Source organism: Scyliorhinus canicula, chromosome 3, assembly GCF_902713615.1.
Source record: "Scyliorhinus canicula chromosome 3, sScyCan1.1, whole genome shotgun sequence".
Taxonomy (NCBI): domain Eukaryota; kingdom Metazoa; phylum Chordata; class Chondrichthyes; order Carcharhiniformes; family Scyliorhinidae; genus Scyliorhinus; species Scyliorhinus canicula.
Genome location: NC_052148.1, coordinates 239,167,107 through 239,184,340, shown reverse-complemented (window position 1 = coordinate 239,184,340; position 17,234 = coordinate 239,167,107). Strand labels below are relative to the sequence as shown.

Here is a 17,234-nt window from a genome sequence, read left to right as displayed (position 1 = left end):
GCCTTTGTTCACAAAATACACTAACTTGCACTCTGGACTGGATTGAAACTGTGTTAGAAGATCCTTTATTCTTAACGTTTTTTTTAAAACTCAATCGCCATTTTCTCCCAGGCCAGGAAACTATTGATCTGCAAGGTTTCTAGTTCCTGGCTGCAAGCATTGCTCCAGGAATTACTTTGTGCGCATTCTCAACCCAGTTCCAAGTTAGCACCAGCCCGACACAATTTCTAATTCAATACCAAATAGAAAACTCATTCAGGCAGGCCACAGAATAATAGATGAACTTTAATTCTAGTTTTGGCGAAAGCCAACATTTCAAGACATTAACCTACGTCTTTCTATCTCTCTCTAAATACAGATGCTGCCTGTCTCCAGGACTTCCTGTTCGTATCACTGAATAACAGTCTGTAAATGGGAAAATAGTCACATTCGCGCAGCTGGATGTGCTTTTACGAGGTTTGGAGCTGAGACAACTTTGTAGCAGAGCACAAAATTCACAGTATTTTTTTTATGTAATGCAGGTACTAAAATAGGGCTGACGGATTAATTGATTTTTCACTTCGCCAACAGAGAAGTTGGAAACAGGAATGAAACCATCGGCAGGCTGAGTTTATTTTTATTTTGGATACTGCCTTTTCAACAGGGGGCAGAGGGGTGGTGGCAAGGTAAGATTTTCATTCGCAGATAGTTAAGATTCCCGCCATGCTTCCTGATGCCAAATCAGTCAAGTCAACCAACATATAAAGGGCAGCAGAGAAGCATAGTGGTCAGCACAGTTGCTTCACAGCTCCAGGGTCTCAGGTTTGACTCCTGGCTTGGATCGCTGTGTGTGCAGAGTCTACACGTTCTCCCCATGTCTGCGTGGGTTTCCTCCGGGTGTTCTGGTTTCCGCGCACAGCCCAAAGATGTGCAGGGATAGGTGGATTGGCCATGCTAAATTGCCCTTGGGGGGGGGGGGGCAGCACAGTGGCCTAGTGGTTAGCACAACCGCCTCACGGCGCTGAGGTCCCAGGTTCGATCCCGGCTCTGGGTCACTGTCCGTGTGGAGTTTGCACGTTCTCCCCGTGTCTGCGTGGGTTTCACCCCCACAACCCAAAAATGTGCAGAGTAGGTGGATTGGTCACGCTAAATTGCCCCTTAATTGGAAAAAATAATTGGGTAATCTAAATTTTAAAAAAAAAATTTAAATTGCCCTTGGGTTAGGTGCGGTTACTGGGTTACGGGATAGGATGGAGGTGTGGGCTTAAGTGGGGTGCTCTTTCCAAGTGTCGGGGCAGACTCAATGGGCCAAATGGCCTCCATCTGCACTGTGAATTCTATGAATTCTATGAATATTTTGTTTAAAGTTCAGGATTCACCAATGGGCTGGTCTTGGCAAAATTCCCTGCGCATTATAAGGGTCTGCTCATGCAGAGATGGATAAATCTGGAGGACAAATCAGGAGGTACAGTAAAAAGAACTCCTAATGGGACACAGTTCCAAATGTGGGGCGGAATTTAATGTCACTCCATCCACTGGGATTTTCAGGTACCGCTGAGATCAATGGACTTTTGAACGGCTCACCTTATTTTCCGGCCCCCGGCTGGAAAATCAAATTGGCCAACAGCTCTCCAACCCCTACAGGCCCAGCGCTTCTGTGTCCAGGAGAGGTACTACAGTACCATGCCTGAGCCCTAGTCCCAGGCCGAACTTCAAGTAATTACCCAGGGGTCCCTGGGGCGGGAGATTAGGAGATGCCCTGGGTGATCGGGAGAAGACGATCTTGTTATCAGGGGGTATACCATGATTTCCAGGACCTTGTGGTGATCCAAATCTGAAGGGTCCTTCCCCCCCCCCCAAATAGTGGGTTAAGACTTTTTCTGTTTGGCACCTCGTTCCAACTGTCGCCCACCAGCCTTAAAATTGAATCTGGATCGGAAAAGGCCCTTAAGTGGCTATTAAGTGACCACTTAAAGGCCTTACAAAGGGACATGGGTGGGCTTCCTGGAGGGAATCCTGCCATGCAATTTTACACTCTTCCCTGCCCACATCCCCCCCCCCCCCCCCCCCCCCCACATTACCACACCTCAAAACCCAGAGGGGAGGGAGCTTAAAATTCTGATGCTGGAAAACACAACAGGACAAAAAAAAAAGAATTGCTTAATGGAAGATGTTTCCTACAGAGAAATATGGCAAGAAGACGTCAACATAGGCTAGCAATGATATGTGGGGAAGAATGGAACTGAGGCAGGGTTACCAAAATGACCAATGCAGAAAGGCAACAATCTGGGTTCAAAGAGAAATGCAGTCCAAGGGACTTGGAGAAATATACCTAAATTGGAATTATGGAACATCTTGGCATTCCAGTAATCCTCTGCAGACACAGTAAAATGAAACAAGATTTTTTTCAAAGAATTATTTCTGTATTTTTAAGACATTTAAGATACCTCAATGACAGAGACGGGATTTAAACATCCTTTTGTTAATAAGATCAGATTCAAATCCTCAAATATAAGAAATTTAAAGGAAACTTCTTTTTCTGGAATAGATTATTTGTGGCTTCTGACAGAAGCGTTTTTTTAGAAACCTTTTCAATATTCAGGTGGATTTGCCCATTCTTTATGGATAAGAAAACTATGCGGAAGTTCAATATTGCCTTAAGTGCTCAGAGAAATACATGCTTATTCAATTCAAGTGATATAATCGTTCAGTGCTCAGGTTTTCGAGCTGAACTGTTACTGTAGGCTTTTGCAATTGAATACCAAAAAGAGTTACTCTGCTGATCAAAGTTGCAGGAATTTCAAGACATTTTCCTGTTAATCCCTGACCTCTAATTACATATGCAATGAGCTCTCAGATTTTTCAACTCAAGGATTGAGATGATCCAAGCAACCGGTCCTGTCTGCTCCTTTTCTCCAATCCATGTCTGCTCCAAGGTTCCACGCCTGTGACCCAGTCGCGTCTTCAACCCATTAATCCCAACCTCACTTTGCACTCTTTCCATATCCCCCTGCCTCTTTACAACTTCATTTGTTGCATGTCATTCACCTTGTGCTCCTTTGATAGACTCCCACCGAACAAAGTTCTCCAGTCCCCATATTAAATGGTGTCAATATTCTCTTTCCTTTGGCACTATTCTGCTCCACATCATGTCACCGATAAAACTTCAACCTACGTGGCTACTATTTCATCTCCAATTTCCCTCTTCTCTCAAAGTCGCACATGTAGTCACTCCCTAGACTGTTATCTACTTCTCATGAAGCTAACTATTTCACTTCCTTCAATACAGTTTACAGCCCTTCCAGAGCATCTGGACGGTCATGGCCAAAGCTGTGACATCCTTTGTTCGTGTAAGCCTACCTATCCTCCTCAATCTCCCAACAAATGTTATGGTTGCTCATGTGACAATTCACTCATCAAACGTAGGGCTGTCCTCATGTTTCCACATTATGACTTCTACCATCGGAGCTATAATCTATCGAACAATGGTGGTAAGGCGGCATCGTGGTTAGCACTGTTGCCTCAATGCCATGGGCCCAGGTTCAATTCTGGCCTTGGGTCACTGTCAGTGTGAAGTTTGCACATTCTCCCCTTGTCTGCGTGGATTTCCTCCAAGTGCTCTGGTTTCCTCCCACAGTCCAAAGTAGTGCATGTTAGGTGGACTGGCCATGCTAAATCATCCTTAAGGAAGGTTAGGTGAGGTTATGGGGATAGGGTAGGGTGGATGGGGGAGTGGAGATGAGTAGAGTGCTCTTTCAAAGGGTCGGTGCAGAATTAATGGCCGATTGGCCTCCTTGTGCACTGTAGGGATTCTATGAATAGCTTTACTTCCTGCTTAAGCTCCATTGCCTCTGGAGTCCCAGACGGATCAATACTTGACCCATTCCTCATCTTAAAATCTTCGGCAGCATTATCTGTAACAACATTGTCTCACGGTCTCAGGGCCTCACGGTAGCATGGTGGTTAGCATCAATGCTTCACAGCTCCAGGGTCCCAGGTTCGATTCCCGGCTGGGTCACTGTCTGTGTGGAGTCTGCACGTCCTCCCCGTGTGTGCGTGGGTTTCCTCCGGGTGCTCCGGTTTCCTCCCACAGTCCAAAGTTGTGCGGGTTAGGTGTATTGGCCATGCTAAATTGCCCGTAGTTAAGGTTAATGGGGGGATTGTTGGGTTACGGGTATACGGGTTACGTGGGTTTAAGTAGGGTGATCATTGCTCGGCACAACATCGAGGGCCGAAGGGCCTGTTCTGTGCTGTACTGTTCTATGTTCTATGTTAAGTATATGCTAACCCAGCTCTATCTCTTCATCACCACCCTGGACAGTATGACTACCTCTTTGTTACCAGACTGCATGAGCAAGGTTAGATAAAAGATGCATTACAATCTCCGGTGAAGTTCACTCCTTTGCCACTCATTCAATTCCGCTCTCTCGCAACTTGTTCATGCTGGTTTCTCAGCATATCCAAACCAGAGTGGTGCTTCAATTCCCACATCCTATATATTCTGGAGACATACTAATTCCATCTCTACCACATTGCTCGTCTCAGGTGCTCAACTCCAATCCACATTTTCGTCACATTTAGAGTCAATTTGATCAATGCTGTTCCTGCTAGCCTCTCATCTCTACCCAGCAGAAATTCCACTCTGTTCCAAAATTGAGCTGCACTAGCCTTTTCCACATGAAATTCCAAGTACCCTCCCACTTCCTGTCTTCAATGTTGTTTGCTTTAGGTAGGAGCTAGAAATGGGCAGGGTGGGAGAGGATTCAGTATCATTACAAAGAAAAAAGCAATCAGAAGAATAACCAGATTGCAACACACTTGTCTGATGGTACCACCAGAGGATACAAATGACTAAAAAATTCATCTCATTATTTTTTAGTACCAGAGTTTTAACGTTAGTTTGTCAATGCAAGAGGAATTGACATTTCCCTTAATAAAAGCATGAGAAAAGACAGCTCATCTGATTATTCAGTAATAACTTCCTACCCTCCAGAGAGTGCAATAATTCTGCCAGCTAAAGATGTCAACTTGATTAAATCGATGCATATTAACTTCAAAATTGAAATCCACTAATAAATAATGAAAAGAAAGAAAAAAAAACAAGTTGTTGGTCCAATGCATCACTGTGCAGTTTAAATTCTTTATTAGATACATGATTGATTAAATTAATTTGAACTTGATCAGGTTACACGTTGCTCCATACGAAATGTGGTGATATGGGGTGTGCAGGGGAGGGGTTTAAATAGGGACAGAATAGTTTTCTTACTTTCACACCACATTCTCATTAGCTGGTATTTTGAGTGAATTTTTAACATTTTAACCCACTGGGGAATGATGGAAATGGCAGCATGTGGGGAGCGCAAAGTATCTGCAGTGTGTTTGTCAGTAGCTTTTTAATTTTGCTGCTGTGTTTGAATCCGACTTCCACATTTCCAAACCAATTAGCGAGAGTGGGTGTGACGGCAACCCACATGATGAGATTTCAGCTGAACCATTTAAATGAAAACTGCAAAGATAGTAGTTGAAAGGTTGAGGTGAGGGAAGAGGGGAAGCATCTGTACTAACAGACTCCTAAGGTTGCTAATTTGAGCCAAGGCTCACAAACACCTCCCTAGACCTGATGGCTGTGGGCTGTAAGGGCCTGTAGGGACACACTCTTCCCTGTCAAAGGAAGGAAAATGTTTGTCTCATAGAGCAAGAACATATGGCCGGAGATGATGGAGGATCACTTAGCAGCAGGAGTGCAGTGTCATACCCCTGGACACACTGCTGGAAGTAGTTTAATAACCTAATCAGAGCAGGAAAGACAAGTACGATGGCACATTCAGCTACATTCTTAGATGTTATTTTACCCCACCCTGTATTTCCAAGCTAATTCCTGTGCATCACTCCTCAGACCTTCCCCACAGACATCCACCACCAACACTCGCCCTCGTCTTAATTCAATGTCACGGCTACCCATCACAGTGACCCTCACCAAATGTTGTTCATCCATTCATCACATTGCATCACTTTCAGTCATAGTACTCTTTCGTGCCATCAAAGATTGGCAGATGACCACCTGCCAGCTACCGAGTGACATAATTTAGTATTACACAGTCACGTGGCATACAACATTTATTCATCTTGACTTGATGTCATCCGCCAATAAATAAAATCATGAGCACAATGTACATTTGTTAGGGTACCGGACCAGACCCCAACTTTTGTTAGGATACCACATGAGAACACCAAACAATTTTTCTATTTATAAAATTGTGAGGAAATTATACCTCACCCCAGGAGTGATGACTCTGGCCAATAGGCATTTTGTATGTTAAAACAAACCTGAATTTAAACACAGAATTAACCACATTAACATCAAAGAAATAGCTTTACAGTTAAACAGTTCTTAAACAAAAGGAATAAACATCAACTTAATATCTACACCTGCCACTAATTCCAATTAGGTAACCCAATACAGTTTAAATGCCATTATAAATAAAGGTAAAACAGTTTCCTTGTTTAGCTGTGCAGAGACCTTTGGAGAGTTCCTTTCAAGAGTAGATCCAGTGCACTTCTGCTCAACCTAACAGCATTTGGCAAAACTGCTGTTCAACGTAAAATCCTATAACTGACTGCAAAACTACAAACAGACCTGGCTCCTCCCACTAATGGGGGGGGAAGGGAATGGGGGTGGAGGGGAATGGGGGGGGAGAGAGGAGACCGAGAGGAGAGCGGGGAAGAGGGGGGAGGGGAAGAGGAGGGGAGAAGATGGGGGGAGGTGGACCAGGGGAGGGGGGGAACCGTGGGGGGGGGGGGGGTGAGGGGGGGGTGAGGGGGGCTGGGGGTCATGTCGGGGACTCCAGAGATCGGGATGCCATTTAAAAATTCTGTGGCGATGCCGACGGTGGACTGGGGTGGGCACAGTAAGAAGTCTTACAACACCAGGTTAAAGTCCAACACGTTTGTTTGGAATCACTAGCTTTCGGAGTGAAAAATGGCACCCCGATCTCTCACTACACTGAAGAGTTCCAGCGAGTGAGCTCCTCAGTGCAGAAAACAGGGCTATATGCAGCTTCAGCCGCATGTTCCCCACTGAGACCCCCTATCTAACCGGGAAGCGTGTTAAATAGCGGGGTGTTTCTCTGCGTTGTGAGCGCTGGGAAACACATAGCCCAACACGCTCGCTCTGGGACATTGGTCCCATTTAGTTGAATCGCGCCCATCATCTGTATCGCACTAAGTTCCATGACCTGCGTAGCTAGGATTAAATACAATCCCTCATAAAGTACCTACATTCCAGGGACCAATCCACCATCCGAAATATAAACAATGTTCTTTTACCCCTTTATCTGTAACCAAGTAAATGTTGGAAAGAATGACGACCTCACCTTTTACGACTTTAATAACAGCTTTTAGCCGACAAACTGCTGAAACCAGTGTTTTTTAATAACATTAATGCCACAAATTTAAAATACAATATATTACAATTTCTACATTCATCACATTTAAGATGGGACATCTCCTCCAAGATGCTCCTCAGAACCCCTCAGGGGTCCCGATGCATTGACTTTCTGGGAATTGCACGGCAACAGCGTCTGCACTTTTTTTATAAACAGTATATTTATTGAGACTTTGGGCACGATCTAACGGAAAAGTTTGTAAGTGTCATTTGCGGTGGGTTTTACTGGGAGTTTCCCATCGCGATCTAACCACACTTAGTCACTTTTTGGGGAGTTGCTCACCAGTTTAGCACACACTTGGAATTATTTTCATCATTGGAGAGCTGAACTCGCTGGCCAGACCGACTCCTCAGCGATCGGGCTGTCATTTTAAAAGGGTGCCTCGATCTCGAAGTGAGCTTGTGGGCCCCTCACACCCCCATCCATGGGCAATGTCACCCCCCCCACACACATGGGCAGTAGCTCATAACCCCCCAAGTGACAACAGCCCGCTATGGGATCGCTGATTGCCCCCCCAGCTTTTCAGGTCTTCCCACGGCCGCTTTCGGGCCCCCGCCCTTCTCACCCCCACCAACCTTCCAGGGATCCCTTAAAACCTGCCCCCCCCCAACCCTTCATTCACCCCTCCTCCCTCCTTTCATGGGTATGGCCCCCTCAGGCTCTGACCCTTGGCTGTGCCATCTGGCACCAGGAAATCTGGCACTGCCACCCTGGGAGTGCTCCTGCTGACTTGGCGGTGACACCCAGGCACCTTGGCAGTGCCAGCCAGGCAATGCTACGGTTCCCACATTCTAAGGGGCCCACTGCACCAGCCCTGTCCACCCAGCGGCCTCTGATGGCCCGGAAGACCCCTCGGATGCCATTCCCTCTGGTCCACGTTTGTGTGGACCAATACTGAACGGCGACCATCTGGGGACTTTTTGGGGAGGCCATTAGATGTCGAGAGGCTGGCAGATCCTGGGTGAGTAAGTCTTACTAAGTTTAAAACCTATTTGAGCAAGCGCCGCTTGTTCGCACCCATTGGGTAGATCCTGCGAGGTGCAGTGGCTGCCGGGGAGGCCTCACACAGCATCTACCGGCGTAGTTGCACTCCCGGTTGGACACAACGTGGCCAGTAGATCTCACCCTTTATATATTAGGGAATAACAGAACCAAGTAAGCAAAGAGAGAAAAAAACAAAAAAGGCTAAACCCACATGTTTGGGCAGCACGGTGGCATTGTGGGGGCAGCACGGTAGCATTGTGGGGCAGCAAGGTAGCATTGTGGCGGGCAGCACGGTAGCATTGTGGATAGCACAATTGCTTCACAGCTCCAGGGTCCCAGGTTCGATTCCCACCTTGGGTCACTGTCTGTGCGGAGTCTGCACATTCTCCCCGTGTGTGCGTGGGTTTCCTCCGGGTGCTCCGGTTTCCTCCCACAGTCCAAAGATGTGCAGGTTAGGTGGATTGGCTATGCTAAATTTCCCATCGCGTCCAAAATTGCCGTTAGTGTTGGGTGGGGTTACTGGGTTATGGGGATAGGGTGGAGGTGTGGACCTTGTGTAGGGTGCTCTTTCCAAGAGCCGGTGGAGACTCGATGGGCCGAATGGCCTCCTTCAGTACTGTAAATTCTATGATGTTGGACCAGGAGAACGACATTGCAGCTGGCTCAATATAAGATTAGATAGAACCAGATACTCACTTAGCCCCACCAGCGGCCAATGGAGAAAGAGGATAGGATCATGAAAATGGCAAATTGTGCACACACACCCACATCACACAAACCGGCAAATAACACAAGAAATCAGGGTAAACTTCCTGCGTCATAATTGGACACGCACCAACGTGCAACCCCCTCAATTCCAGCAGCACCGATGGCACATGCAGCCCATCACAGCCTCATCTTTCTACATACCACACTCATCTGCACCCAAATAGGAGCCAAGAGCGGATTCAACATACCCACCATTGCAAAAAGAAAAAATACATAGAAACCCCAGCTCTATGGGAAGTTACAGACATACCACACAACGCAACTAAACCCCAAAATCAAGCCCAGGGCAGAACCAAAATCATGCCATACAATTGCGAGAGGGCTGACCGCAACAACAACAATATGTTCAGACTATGGTCACGCCTTCAGGGCCTCCCAAGGTAGAAAAGAAAGAAAAGCAGAGCGGGAAAAAAACTACCACAACTATCCCACCAGATGACAACAGACATCAGTGAAGAGGAGAACAGGCCACTCAATCAACAAGAATGTGACTCACCCCCCGAGGGGAATAACAGGATATCCACCGAGGCACAGAACTCGATCCATCCCCAAACTCCCAAATACTAGATAGGCAAAGAAGCAAAACCCAGCCTCCCAGAAGGACCCCACAACATCCACAAAAACAGACCTCCTGAGCCCCGAGGGGGCAGCAGGATAAAAGCCGCAGCACGGGGCCTAGCCCAGTGCCAACTGACATACAAGAAACTATATCCCCAGGACCTCCAGAACAACCAAAAAGCTGCACTCACACCAAGCCTGTGTCTATACAACTCTATTGAGGGCAATGTATCATAAGAGGAGGATTACTGCAGCCATGGCCAAGGGGGGTCTCCATTCTGAGGAGAACAACCATTAACACCCCTCAATCAGGTGCTGATTCCCTCTCCCCAGCACAGCCAGGAAACCGACGCCCCAAAACCAACATACCAGATCAGATCAGGATAAAAACCAACACAACCAAAGGGACAGCACTTTAGCACAGTGGTTAGCACAGTTGCTTCACAGTTCCAGGGTCCAGGTTCAATTCCCGGCTTGGGTCACTGTCTGTGCAGAGTCTGCATGTTCTTCCCGTGTCTGCGTGGGTTTCCTCCAGGTGCTGCCTGTTTCCTCCCACAGTCCAAAGATGTGCAGGCCATGATAAAATTGCTCTGACTGTCCAAAAGGGGTTACTGAGTTATGGGGATAGGGTGTGAGGCATGGGTCTTGGGTAGGGTGCTCTTTCCAAGGGCCGGAGCAGACTCAATGGGCCGAATGGCCTCCTTCTACACTGTAAATTATATGATTCTGTGAATTCGCACCTTCGCAAAGTGAATGTAAAAGTCAATCTCAAAGAGGAGTCAGAAGGAACCCAGTGGTTTTTTAAATTCCTGCTTGGGATGTGGGCATCACTGGCTGGGCCAGCATTTGTTCCATCCCTAATTATCCTTGAACTGAGGTGCTTGCTTGGCCATTTCAGTTGGGGGTGGGGGGCAGTTAAGAGTCAACCGCATCACAGTGTGGATCTGGAGTCACTTTTTGGCAAGATTGGGCAAGGCCAGCAGATTTCCTTCCCTGAAGGACATTAGTGAACCAGCTGGGTTTTTCTGACAATCGGCAATGGTTTCATGGTTATCATTAGACTTAATTCCAAATTTTTATTGAGTTCAAAGTTCACCATCTGTCATGGTGGGATTCGAACCCGGGACCCCAGAGAATTAACCTGGGTCTCTGGATTACTAGTCCAGTGACAATACCCTACGCCACGACCTCCAGGCCAAAAAAAGGATAGAGACATGGATTCTAAATTCAAAAGAAAAACCTGAAACGGATTAGCTCTAAATGGGGAGCTATCTTCAATCTCAATGAGGACTGAACTAACCCTACTAATTAAAACCACCCACCATTCACCCAGCCCAGCTCATCCACACACAATAACCAGGTGTAAAACTGCGCAATTCACACTTCCCACAATTGACTCAAAATGATTTTGCGAGACTAGGATAATCAAAGGCGAAAGCTATCACATGCATATTTCACACAGGAAAAAAAAGGACAGCAACAAAAAGTCAACAACAAGATCAGCAGGGCCTAACATTCAGGATTATAGAAGAACTGCGGGGTAAATTGCAGGATAAAGACATCTTCCATGTCACAGGAGAAGGCAGATTAAAAGAACTCTTCAGGATCACTCAAGGATTCCAACGATCGAAGCATGAGACACCGTCACTTTCATCATGCTATCTCTCAGACACCCAGGAAGTCCACAGCCAGGAGGAATCACCCAAGCTACTCGGCCAGTCCCAACTCTTCAAGACGAGCATCAAGAATAGGACGATATGGGACCAGTGATCGGTGACATACCGATGCCAATCCCTGATTTCGGGGACCGGATACGTTGTGCTCCATTGAATCTGATGCACCAGACTAGTCTAACTCCCGGATAACTAGACAACTGACACCCCCCCCCCCCCCCCCCCCCCACATCCTCCTGAACATGAGCACCCAACTCACCCAATGAGACCCACTCTCCCCTGAACCCCTCTCCAGCTTGGCCTGATTAGCCTTCACCACCCAACTCCCCACCCCAACCTGTCTCGCCTCTACCGCCCAACTGCCTGACCAGCTCCCACCATCCAATTGCCCCTAGACACCCCAACCAAACCTAACTAGCCCCCAGCCACTCAACTACCTTCCCCCAACCCACAGACTCCCCCCCATCCAATATAACTAGCTCCCACCACTCGACTCCCCCACCAACCCTACTTGACACAACTACGCCTGACCTGACCCAACTACTCCTTGACTTACCTACCTACTGACCTCAACCACCTGCCAGCCTACCCACCTACCTCTTCCATCCTATTCACTCAGACACCTCCACCTTCACTCATTCTCTAATAGACTGATAAGCTGTTCAAATACCCTGTTAAGTGTGTTGGTGAACACTTCCCAGAACGCCACAGCTAGTGCCTAAAAAGTGGCCACAGCTGGTCTTTCCTCGAAGATCCGGATTGCTGCTCCTCGGAGGCTGTGGGCCACAGTGGTCATCATGAGGAGAACTCAGTGTGCTGTACTGATCGTGTCACAAGTTCATCATGCGTTCGTCGTCCTCCTCTAGAGAATCAACACATTGCTCCTCCCGCCGCCACAAGCCTTGCCATATTGTGCAGAGCGCGGTGCTCAATGATTATTCTGGACATCCTGCCTGTGGAATATTGAAAGGCACCACCAGACCTGCCCAGGCACCTGAAGTGAACCTTGCACCATCCTAATTGATTGCTTGGGGAGATCACTTGCGCAAAACCTCAAAGTGCAGTGAGGGTCACCTCTGAAAGTAGTGGAAATGGCCTCCAAAGTAGTGGTTGCACCCCCTCAAATCAGCACAAATACTAAAGGCCCAAACGTTTCATCTTGGCCTAAGAGGCAGCTGTGAGGTCCCAGAGCTCATGAATTTCCTGCAGCCACCCCTTGCCTGCCCCAATTTGCAGCGAGTTTCAGGAAGCACAGGGTAAATTGCAGATTTAAATTGCTGTACCGACTGTTAAAAAAAGTTGAAGCCTCCTGTTGAAATGCTTGTTAACGCGATATCAGCAAATGTGAATTGTCGATCCCACTCCCCCGAGGAGTTTTCTCACATGCAGTGGGAACGCAGTGCATAAGTCAGTCAGCAGGTTGGAGCTGACTTCCTCTCGCACTGTGAATTATTGCACTTTTTACATCCAACTGCTTCCTCGCCCTGAAGTTGGGATTTAACGCTTGGTTCACTGGGCCTCCACGTCAATGTGTCAATGGATTCGAGCAGTGTACAAATTTAAATGAGTTTGACCGAGCCCTGTCAAGGCTCCGACCTCACCACTTCGGCTCTCACACGCTCAGTACTTCTGTTCTTTGGGGCATTGATCTTAATCCAAGAGAGTAAACTTCAATGTTTTTGTTAAATTGGTCGAGATTGCAATCGGAAAAATCTCCAGTAAAGTATTGTGTTCATTTTTAACAGTACCTCATTGAAGTTTTAACAAAATGAATGAACGGGTTTGGAAGGTGTGTTGATTTAAAAAAAATACTTTCTTTCATAGCAGTAGCCATCTAATGAGTTCTATTAAATACACCTCTAAAATGACTGAATCCATCTGGGGCCGGTGTAAAAGAAAGAACTACTTTGCATTTTATGCAAATAAAATATAATTTCTCTAGCTTATTTTGTATAACAATCTTACATTCCCTTTGGCATCACAAGTGTCTTATGTTTAAATTTATAGGCCTGCCCGTATTATAATAGGTTGTTCACAAAAAGCATCAAACCCTTTCGCTGCATATCCCAGCATCAAGCACAAGAAGACATATTAGCCTGGCGGTAGGTTATCAGGCTCTGCAACAATTCTGCTTATCAATTTGCGTGTCCCAATGCACCAGTGGTAATTATCAAGTGTCTCATTCCTCCGTCAAAAGCCAATCACGCGTTTTTGATTTTACAGCTGTCAGGAAGTTACAACAAGTTTCTCAAAGATCTAAATTTGACAAAAAAATTATGCCAATTCGCATTGCAAATTGCTCAAACTTCAAGTATCCATGTTATTTGGAATAATCAAACACACTTAGTTTTGTCTTGCTCTCAGAAGACAACGTCTGGCAAAAAACCAGTCTCGGAAATACCATCGGTATATTAAATATTAAAACATTTGTGATCCTTCAGATGTGTATCAATAACAAACAATATTTTGGTTGGCACTGGAATTCGGAAAATATTTTCTTCGTAGTGCTTTCAACTTGAGTAAAGCTTTAGTAAATCCAAAGTCTAAACACACAGAATTATATATTAACATGCTCAGAATACAGATATAAAATGCAAATTGTAATCACCTACTACAACAGTACAAATGGGAAGTTATAAACTAGATAATTAGCTGTTTATCATAACGAAACAAATTCAACTTCAGAAGGGTTATCAATGTAGGAAGCAATACAGGCAAAAATAGTTGTGAATATACTGTTCCACATCTTGGACCTTATATGGCATTACTACATAAAGTGTTGTGCTTAACTATCCTGTTACAAATTTTTCATAATCTGCAAAATATGTACAAAGTAATTCATTCATATTCACAAGAGGTAAAAGTAGCCCTCACACATTTTCGTAACAGTCCACATATGGCCTGATATAGTGGCAAATTGTTCTTGACACATAGCAAGAAGGCAGAGCGGGAAGATGCAAAAATATTCCTTCGCTTTTGCGTGATCAAAATTCTGGAACTTCCACCCGAAAAGCACTGTTGGTGTAACTACACCACATGTACTGCAGCAGTTAAAGAGGCAGCTCAGTACCACCTTCTCAAGGCCAATTAGGGATGGCAATAAATGTTGGACTAGCCAGTGAAGCCCACATCCCATGAATGAATTTTTAAAAATATCAGAGTCATTAGATAAGACGAACGGTGGCTGCTTCACAGCGCCAGGGACCCGGGTTTAATTCCAACCTTGGGTGACTGTCTGTGTGGAGTTTGCACGTTCTACCCGTGTTTCCATGGGTTTCCTCCCACAGTCCTAATGTGTACAGGTTAGGTGGATTGGCTATGTTAAATTGCCCCTTTGTGTCCAAAAGGCTAGGTGTGGTTACGAGGATAGGGTGGGGGATTAGGCCCAGGTAGGGCGGTCGGTGCAGATTCAATGGGCTGAATGGCCTCCTTCCACACTGTAGGGATTCTATTCTCTCCTATCACCATACTGCACAAAGAATCATATCCACAACTGGCTGTGTTGAAGAAACTTCTAAATGTGCAGATGTTAGAATATTACCTACCTTTGCATGTTCTCTGCATATACCAATGATTCAGATGTAAGCACTTTTCCTAAAGATTTAGCAAGTCGAATCATGTCATACGCTGCATGGCAGCTGGAAAATGCCTCTCAGATCATTTATACCTTAAATCACAAAAAATTCCAAATTAAAGGAAAAATTGTTGGTGTATTTCAGGTAAGATCTGTGAACACACACTCATGGAAAAGTTTGGAAGTTGAACATGAAAATCTGTACATTCTGGTTAATATTGAAAATTTCCCAGTTCATACAGCATTCTATTACCCAGCACCCTCAATTCCACCGAGTACGTTTGTCACCCTCTAACCATCAGTTCCAGCTGGTGCTTTTCCTCCAACCCATAATATTTTATTTCTACTCTTTCAAATCAAGTTGACATTCCTCCATCACAAAATCTTGTCCTCCCAACTTCTCTGTTCATTCCTTGCCCCTTCCTTTTCCAGTTCACTGACATCTTTTTACCCCTTTCCTCTATTGCCAGCCATTTTCCTTCCCTTCATTGCCAGGCAGCCTTTCTCGCTTTCTTCTCCGATTCTCAGCTACATGTCCATTAGATTGACATCCATTTTACTAAGGCCCAGCCCTTCTCCTCACTCCAGCTACTAAGGTACTGGCACTTAACCTGGTCATTCCTTGCTATCCAAGCCATAGGTTGCACCTTAGAAGGGATTGCTGAATAATGTTAGAAGAACTCTTGTTCCTGTAGAGTTTCTATTCACACCAGAGAGAGATCTGGAAATATGTTCCCTAACATCTGCAGCTGCCTGGAGAGGAAAATACTCCAGTCCAGTACATCAACATCCAGTCTCCAGTAGAAGCCACACAATGGAAAACAGGGCCTACTCTGTGCTAACATCGATCAGCAAATGTCAGAACATTAATTGGGCCTACAAACAGTTGATTGCCAGCACAGCATATGGATGGTTTACATACATAGAGGGGAAGATTTCCTTTTCCCTATGTTTTTAGGATTTTTCTATAGTGAACTTCAGAATTTATTGCTTTGAGTCTTGACGGTGCAAACAGGTGTTGAAACACGGTGAGCTGTTCAAATGAAACTAGTTGCTTCAACTAAGGATTTGCTTCTACCCAAGTAATTCAAAAATGCAAATGCTGATGACATGCTCAAAGACACCACTTTCAAACAGATTACACACATATATCAATATGTTCACTTAAAAATGTACATTGTAACATATGTATTAGGTGAAAGGAGTCAGGACAGCTGACATGATGAGAGCTGTATTACTTTTTTATAATTGGTTCGTTGAGCATTTTGTCAATCATATGGTGAGCAAGAATTGGTATGCTTCTTATCTAAATGGTCAGTCATTTCGTACCAGATTTTATATTTTGCATTTCAAGTCGCTGATGCGGCCGATGAATTTTTCACCAGGCTAGCTGGGAAATCTTCAAGATGGTTCACAGGCTGTCCGGTGCGTGAATTTTTCAATTCATCAGAGGAGCTCACTTATTCAAAACGCATTTGATATTTCTTGGCTTTTGGCCATGCATATCTGAACGGGAGAGATATTGATTTGCATTCTTTATATTAATTGAAAGGGAGTCTCAGGCTGTGGCGCCAAGCAGAACACTGCAATACTACATGCAGCCGATGCTCCTGAGCATACTGAGAAGTTCACAATGATCCGTGTTACCCGGTTTCAGTTCTAAGGCGGAGATATTGATGGCCAAACTGATTGCCTTGCTTCGCAGAAACCCGACAGTTTAACCATCCAGATGAAGCGGTCACAGTCTCAGAAAACAAAGTAGGCAAATTAGGACCGAAATGAGAAGAAACCTCTTCACGCAGAGGTTGGTGAACCTGTGGAATTAGAAGGCTACGGAGGCCAAGTCATTGAATATATTTAAGAAGGTAATAGATATATTTCTAGATTTTAAATGTGTCAAGGGGTAGAGGGAGTGTGCTGGGGTATGGTGTTGAGATAGAGAACCAGCCATGATCATATTGAATGGTGAAGCCCTTTTGAAGGGCTGAATGGCCTACCCCTACTATTTTCTATGTTTCTAAGTATCTACATGATGGTGACTCATACCTGATTCTTCAAGTCTCACTATTTAAAGGGGCTCCACACAGGTAATAGGGGTCTACAGCAAGAAAAGGCCAATCGGCCCAATTTGGCAGTGCCAGTCATAAACAAACACCTAACTATTCTAATCCCATTTTCCAGCACTTGGCCATCACCTTGTATGTCTTGGCATCGCAAGTGCACATCTAATTACTTCTGAAATGTTAGTTCCAG

General features: G+C 45.4%; 1 protein-coding gene and 1 long non-coding RNA gene across 3 annotated transcripts in view; one reads left to right on the top strand and one right to left on the bottom strand.

The window, feature by feature from the left end:
- inpp4b (inositol polyphosphate-4-phosphatase type II B) overlaps positions 1 to 17,234 on the bottom strand; it is a 1,043,608-nt gene that overhangs the window by 717,667 nt on the left and 308,707 nt on the right. The gene's annotated exons all lie outside the window — the stretch shown is intronic.
- Positions 356 to 16,840, top strand: LOC119963389. The gene is made up of 3 exons (XR_005460089.1): positions 356 to 456; positions 571 to 665; positions 16,687 to 16,840. It is a non-coding gene; the product is annotated as an uncharacterized LOC119963389 (long non-coding RNA).